Source organism: Eurypyga helias, unplaced genomic scaffold, assembly GCF_000690775.1.
Source record: "Eurypyga helias isolate BGI_N326 unplaced genomic scaffold, ASM69077v1 scaffold986, whole genome shotgun sequence".
Lineage (NCBI taxonomy): Eukaryota > Metazoa > Chordata > Aves > Eurypygiformes > Eurypygidae > Eurypyga > Eurypyga helias.
The window spans coordinates 1-8157 of NW_010254404.1; positions in this window are offsets into that span (position 1 = coordinate 1).

Sequence of the window (8157 nt, forward strand, 5' to 3'; positions counted from 1 at the left end):
GCAGGGGCCTGACTTGACCTTGTGGATGTAGGGATTGGTGAATCCTGAATCCTGCTGCAGGAAGGTGTGTGGGAGGCTGTGATAGACTGAGAGGCGTGGGGCTGGTCTGGCGTGGGGCTGGTCTGGCGAGGGTGGGCTTGGGGTAGTATTTCTGTGGTGAGCTAAGCCTGGGTCTGGTTTGCCTTGGAAGTCGGGGAAAAAATGCTTGAGAAAGGTAGGGAAGATGAATTGGGATAGCAGAGAATTGGGAGGGGTTAGGGTTTATGTAGAGAAAGGAGACTGTGTTTGTGTGGCTTGTGGTGAACTGCCTGGGGGTATGAAGGTAGTAACATTCTCCGAGCTTCAGAAATACGGAGGGTAGAGCTGAGATGGGGCGTGGGGACATGTAGGGTGATGGCATTGGCTGTGTGCAAGCTCGGGTGTCAGCTCGGGTATGGTCAGGTTGCCGGAGCTCTATTTCCTTAGGGTGCAGCCGTGTGCGTGTGTTAGGCTACAGTGTGTTTAGTGCATGAACATCACAAAGAACAACCCAGGGACTGAAGTGCTTGATGCTTTCAATACTTATAGCACAATACATGGAAGTGTTCACCAGTGAGACGTGAGATAATGGAATAACTGGGATGCTGCACGTAAATTGCAGAATCGCATGTAAAGCGCAAACAAAGAATTGGCCACGCTACCTGGGTGTTAAAATGTTTGTGTTCGCCATAGCTTTTACATGGTTTTACAAAAAGGTTTCGATATTTTGTTCAAGGAGGGAAGAAAAGCATTCTTGCTTTTCAGACAATAGGCCTGTGAAATGAGAAATTCTGCACTGAGAGGAATGGAGGTCGTTGTGTTTGCTTGAAATGCATGAACATGGCTGTTCGGTGATGGTTATGTTCCCTCTCTGCCTGCAGCTGGAAATTGAATTGATCACAAGAGGGAAGGAAAAGTGGCCTTTTCAAACGTGGTGTGTGTTTTTTTTTTTCCCCTGAATAATATAATCTTATTTGTTTAGAAATAGCTTAGTATTTGTTTATAGCTGGAAAGTATCTAAAAATTCACAATCAGTAACAACATACCAAGGTGGTAAAAAAAAAAAAAAGATCTGGAAGAGAAAATGGTTTCCATTCCAGCCTCTCTCTTTATGAGTGATTTTTGTAATCTGAGATCCTGTTTTAGATCTGCCATGAGAACATTCAGAATCTCTGTGAACATCTGCAAGCTTTTGAGCTCCACTGGGAGATCCAGACAGCATCTGTAATTTGGTGTGTTTGTAGGAGGCATGTCATCTGTTAATTTTTTTCTCCCCAACATTTGTTCTTGTGCAGGTTTGCTTTTTTTTTTTCAGGCCAGATGGAGGCAGCGAGTCCAGTGTTTGCAATACATTTTCCAAGTAGCCTGCAGATACCAGGCAGTTAATAAAAATAACTTAATACAAAACAATCCATTACCCTCTTCCCCCTGCCCCCAACTCCCAAACAGGAATGGAAAAATTCTTAAGACTATATAAAGAATAGAGAAATGGCCAGAGATGATTCTTGGAGTTCTTCCACATACTTCAGAGTTTTGGTCTGCCATATGGTGTGTTGGGAGCTGGCGTTTACCACGGTGACACTCAGGGTTGTAACAACAAAAGCAACTAAAGAATGGTTTTGTAAATAATAATAATAAAATCCCCTCTTAACTAAGAGATGAGTACTGCCCAAAAAAGGCTATGCCTTTTTAGAAGGTGATGTCACGTTTCATATGTCTGTGTTTAGTGGCAAATGAGTGTTTTCTTTAAGAATAATGCATTTCTGAACAACATTTCTCTTACATGCTTTTGTGAAATACCACTATCTAAAATCAGCGTAATCAGTCAATTTTTTCTGTTTGGTAAGGCTCTGGACCAACCCAGTTTTGCCTTACCTTTATGTGAAAGAGAGTAGGAAAAGCCTTGTTATTAATTACCCATGTGTGTCACATAATACAGATTAATTCCTGAAAAAATGTCTGTGTGGGGAAATGCAAAAGGAGTGCTTGGGCTCATTTTTACGTTGTGTCTGCCTATATGCCTAATATCATCATCCTCTAAACTGGTCTGGTTTTAATCGCGTAGCGGTTAAGTATGTGGTTTTTTTCCTATGGCTTAGGAGGAGCCATCAGTGGGGTGTTTGGGGCCATGGCGGTGCATGGATGAGACAGTTGCTGTTTCTCAACCAGTTTTAGCAGGGGATGTATCCATGTTGAAGGATTAACAGTTTGTATCCATGTGTTCCTTATGTAATTATACGAGGTTCAGGATTTTGTAATAGCGTTGTTTCACTGGATTTTTTTAAAGTGTTGCACTATATTTTAGTTATGCAAAGAGAGGGATAAATTAACTTGCTGAAGTACAGGAGGAAAAAGAAACAAACCCCATTTGTAAATCAGTCTCTTAAACAGAGAACGTGTTAAGGCTGCAGGTCCAACTGGCACGTACGTGTGCGTAGGTCATGGGCAACCTATCGTTGGCTGCACCCAACTTCACTTGGTTTCCAGCTTGCTTACAGTAAATCGCTGCTTACAGTAAGTAACTGTGCTGAAGGGCTGCACTATCCAGTCTGGTTATAGAAAATACCAGTATGGATATTGACGTGTGTTCTTAATCAACAGTGTTAACGTTCAGATGTTCTGAAGTGCCAAAGATCCTGCACGAGCTTGTGGTTTGCAAATGACATCAGGGTAGTCCCAAGCATTTAGTAAGGCGAGATTCCTGCTTGTTCCTATGTACTTTGAGGTCTCTGAATTACAGAATTGTAATATTAAAGTCAAGAACAAGGAATTTGGCCCTGTAAAATGCACACAGAATTGAATTTTTTTCCTTTATGTCCAGTTTTAGTATTTGCTACTTACTGTTGCTAAACATGTTAAGTGTTTTTAAACTTGCTGGACCTCCAATTTATGGTCAAGTTCCCCATGTTTGTTGTAGAGAAATTCTGAAAATAGCTGGAAAATTGTCATGTATTTTAAGGTGGGTGAATGCTGTTGTCTTTGTGAGTGCCCAGCAGTAAACCAGAGTTGTTTTGGTGAGCTGAGAACAAAAGTAAAACTGAGAAAGCATGTTATTGTTCAAGCTAGATGGAAAATGTCAAATAAACTGCTTTTGAAATTAATGAAATTTTGAGAGTCTTTAACTCAGCCTGATTTCTGGTTTCTGTTTTCAGAAGTATGTTAAGATGATGATAATATCAGACTGTGGGAAATCCAGGGAAATCCTGTACTCTGATACAAGCAGAGAATGATAATGTTTCTGGTAGAAATTGTGAGGTCAACAAAAAGGCCCATGAAAAATAAACTTGAATTTTTGGCGGTAGAGTGGAAACAGATGGTAGTAGCAGCAAGTTAAGAAGAAATGAAATTTAGGGAAAAAAATACTGTTTGATCTTTCCATTTTACTAATTTATTTTTTTAGAAGTCAAGTACTTTGTGTTAAAACAGTATCTGTCTTAGGTAGACAGCATGAATCCATTCAAGTAATTCCCTGAAGATGAACCTTGTTAAAGTGAGGATTTGCATGAGCTTGCCAGGGGTGTCTCAGAATTTTTTCCCCTTGTTCGCTGCCATCTATCAACGCTTTTACGACGTGTGGGTTTTTAAGACTGCCGATCCTTTGTGGGGGAGGAGAGTAACATCTGCCAATATGAAGCAAAGCATACTCAACACGGTGAAATCATATCCTTTTGTCAGCTGAACTGCAGGTTAACCGCCGCTGCGGCCATCCCAGACGTATGGTAAGCCAGCCTCTGGGAAGCAGAATCGGGAATCGGTCGGGGATCGATTGTAATACTATTGCTGCATTAGTACTGCTGCATTGCAAGGTCAGGAAAAGGAAGCTTGTGCACAGAGTACATTCAGCTAGCGACAAGGGATGCAGAAAAAAGTAACACGTTGTGGAAACAAATAAAATTAAAATACTGTGTGGCATACTTAAAAAAAAGTATTTGTTCTTTCTGATTGAGAAAGGCACAGTTTGTTCATATTCTTTTTATGTGCCAACATACGTGGCTTGCAGGGCCGTGTCTGTTCCTAAGCTGTGACAGGCTGTTACATGTCGCTGTTGTAAAGCGAGGTACTTTGCATAATTAGTATGAAGACTGAACAGATGAGCGCTAATTCTTAGAAGTTAATGGTTGTCAATTATCTTCCCCTTTTTTCTGGATGTAGTCCAAGATTAGCAGAATATCAAGTACCTCAACGTATAGTTTCTTAATTGCCCCAAGCGAGCTTTATTGCCAGATGCCACCCCAAAATGTGGCTTTACCTTCTGACCCGCTTTCATCAGCTTGCTGATGTTTGAAAGCATTGGGTTGATGTTTTTTTTTTTTTTAATTGCTGGGCAGAGTTTGTTTGGATCCGTAAACTGATCTGACTTGACACATGGCTTTGAGATTGTTAATGCAGATACAAAGGTACCCAGAAGGGCAAGACCGACCCGTGCAGCATCGTGGGTTCTTACACTGGATAAACCAATGTAGAAATTGCATTTTCTGTTCAAACAGGCGAGCTGGAAAAATGCTCACTTCGCCTATTTATACTCCTTACCCACCTCTGAAGCAGGTTGGTTGTCGGGTTGTCTTGTTGGATATAGTTGGATAAATGGCTTACAGCTCATGTCTTGTCCAGGAATTTGGGACTCCCTTAGAAGGGCTTCATATAACTGTGTTTTTGAACATGCCTAATGCTGATTCTTTTTTTCAGCATCAAGCTACTGTAAAATGTGGTTGTGGCTATGTCTGTGGGTGAATCCAGAGCCACATCGTGCAGGAAAGTGTCTTGATGCACAGAGGGTTACACTACTGTGTGGAGGTCATTCTTCATTGCTTCTGTTTGAAACTGTGTTACTGTGGTAAAAGGAAAAGGAGTGAAAGTCAGTACCCTTCCTAAGGTACTTGCTTTGGAGACGGGAAAAGTCATGGAGTTTTGTTCCCAGGATGGTTTCTTTGTTTTTGTCAGATGACTGTTTAATGTGAAATGCAAGAGAATGCCTTTTTTTTTTTTTTCTCTGACTTTATACACAGTTTAGCCTGAATTGTTTAAAAGCATGTAGCAAGAATTCTAATTATTCCCTTCAGTATTTCTGAATAACGTCTTTCTTCAGACACAGAGGTCTTCTGTTTTTGTCAGCCTTTGAATGTAATGATTTATACACACTTGAAATGATGTTGGAAATATTTTGGTGGGGAAGTTTTTTTCAACGGTTTCTTTCATAGAAACCACTTCTCTGAATGTGGCAAGGGAAAATATTCTGCTGAAGGCTGTTTTATCTTAAGATTGAAATAAACATCTTTATGGTTATACATCTCATTATGTAGTAACGAACATATAATGTGCCCTACGCTTTTTCCTTTTATGTCAGGACTGCCTCCTGAAGGAAAGGAGCACTGACTTTCAACTTTACTTTGCAGAAATTTCTTAGTAGCTTGATCTGAGAACTTTATATAAACTACAGGGGTGCATCGAAGTTATAATTTCTGTGGAGGATACGGAAAGTAATTCTAGGAAAGCAAAACTTCTAACCTTAAACCAAAAATTAAGGAGGGAAGGTAATACCCAACCCAGAAGAAACATGCAAATACTTTCCTCCTCCAAATTTCTCTTCTCCTTTTCCCTCCACTGCAGTTTACATGAACAGATCAGAAAATACAGAGCTCAAGAAGACAAAACAGGACAAGAGGTAACAGGTTTAAATTGAAAGCAGGGAGATTTAGATTGGACATCAGGAAGAAATTCTTCCCAGAGAGGGTGGTGAGGCACTGGAGCAGGTTTCCCAGAGAAGCTGTGGATGCCCCATCCCTGGAAGTGTTCAAGGCCAGGCTGGATGAGGCTTTGAGCAACCTGGTTTAGTGGAAGGTGTCCCTGCCCGTGGCAGGGCGGTTGGAACTGGATGGTCCTTAAGGTCCTTCCAACCCAAACCGCTCTATGGTGATACAAAAACCTGGTGTATTTTGCTTTTGTCTGCTCTGGTCTCACTGCACAGACTCATAACTCTACTTTTTCTTTTAAATGATAAACATATTTGATCAGGTCTCCCTTTTGTTGAAGCTGTTAGTGTGAAATTAAAATTTCAGATCTTAGGAATGACTTACCTTCTATCATATAATAATGTGTTTTCAATAAATGCGAGTGTCTTCCCCCATGAGTTTCCTACAAGGAGTTTCTGTACTTGTTCTTCATCAAACTTAGTTCTAGGCATTCTTTTCTTTTAAAAGTGATCAGTATGGGGAGAAAGTGATGGTGAAGTCAATGTATGTGCTATGTTAATAATGCATAAGAGGCTTTAAAAATATTTTACAATGCAGACAAACCTGTCTTCAGCTGGTGAATTACTTATATTTGCCTTGAGACTAGAAGTTGAACATGAGCAGTAGAGGGAATTTTGCATCTTGTTTCTGAGAGGAGTTTATTGAAAAATCTACCTCTTGTGCCTTAAGTTTGGAAGCATTCATAGTATTTTTTTGCTGATGACAGTTTCTTTTCTCACTCTGAGCAGAAGCAGGAAGATGCTTCTTCTGGTATGGTAAATTTTACTAAAAGCCAGTTTGCAAGCTGCTTGTTGTGTCACCTTCTAAGTCCTCGGGCATGAGTCTCACAGTCCTTCTAGGCTGTCCTTCAAATAGTCTTGGGGAAGCATGGGTTTCTTTTAAACACTCTCTTACAGATAAGTTGAGAAGCATTTTTGTATTTGTGGGGGCTTTGTACATAAAGCAGCTTCCATTTTCTTGTGCTTAACAGAGGCTCTAGCAATTCTGTCTGCAGCTGGTCCTTAAATAACTGTAGGCTTGTTTGCATGCTAACAACTGAAATAAGTCAAATTTGTTTGTACCTACAGTGAAGAGCCTAGCAATTTTCTTCTACTCTGGATCTAGTGACATTGGAAGCATAAAAATATGAGCACTGTATAGCTTGCCATAGTGGGTCATCTCTTACGTAGCTAGTCTCGTGTCCTGTTTAATGATGGGATGAAAGCTTTCCAGAATAAGATACCCAAACTTGGATAGCTGTGAGATTAGATTTTAAATAACTAGTAATTAGAAGGTGCTAAAATGTGAAGCATAAAGCTCAGGGTTTCTTTCATGGGGTTTGTAGCTTGACCTACATGGACAAAAAACATCTGATAGTACCTGATTAAGTATCTTTGCTGTCATCAGTGGCTTTAATTTCTGTTCTGTATCTAAGACTAGATCAAAGTAGCTGTTCATATATGTAGTGGCCTGTGCTACAGTACAGCAAATAATATGAATTGAGAAGTTTCAGACAAAAAGAATAGCTGAGGGATTCAGAACTCAAATAGGCAACCTAAAAATCAGGGAAAAAAATAAAACTGGAGTGGTTTGCACTGATTTTGTACTTCCTATGACAGTATGTTCAAATGTCTGTCCTTTACTGGGGATATTTGAATTACTCTTCGATTAGCTATAATGTAAACCTTTTGTGTTCGTTCTGCCTTTCAGAGAAAGTAGAGCATGATAATTGTAGTATTACTGGAAAGCTCTATTTGCTTTTTACTTGGCTTAAGTGACTATGAAAATAGGATTGCTTGTTTATTTGAGCAGATCATAAATTTAGCTCGTTGCAGTGTTGCCCTAAGAGATGTTTGTTTCCTAGGGCTGAACAGCTCATAGTTATATAAACAAGCAAACACATTCAGTAATATCAGCAGTGAAATATCTTTCCTTCTATCTAAAACAAGCTCACAAAATGTTGCCTAAGAGCATGAATTATGTTGCTCTGTGTGGCTATTGTAGATGAATTTTCTGTTTGCCTTAAAGATGCATATTGGACAACTAAATTGAACTTTATTATATAAACAATTCATTTTGATTGTGAAATTCTTGTCAAGGCTTAGTATTGTTTTATTTCTTCTTAGTGTAGATTATCACAGGTTATACCTTAGTCTTATAATTTTCCCTAACTGTTCATTTTAGAAAAAATCCATTGTTTTAATACAGAAGTCATGAGAAGGTAAGAACTTACAAAAGTGATCTAGATATTTCTTGGGGTTTAAAGGGGAAAAAGTTCCTGCTTTTATGACTTACATTAGGTATTATTAATTTAGAGTTGTTTTGAGCTGTATTTACTTTGAGTGGAAACCCACTGGTATAAGTTCAGTTTGTTTATTTGTCCTGCAGAAAACATCTTTCTTAGAAAGTG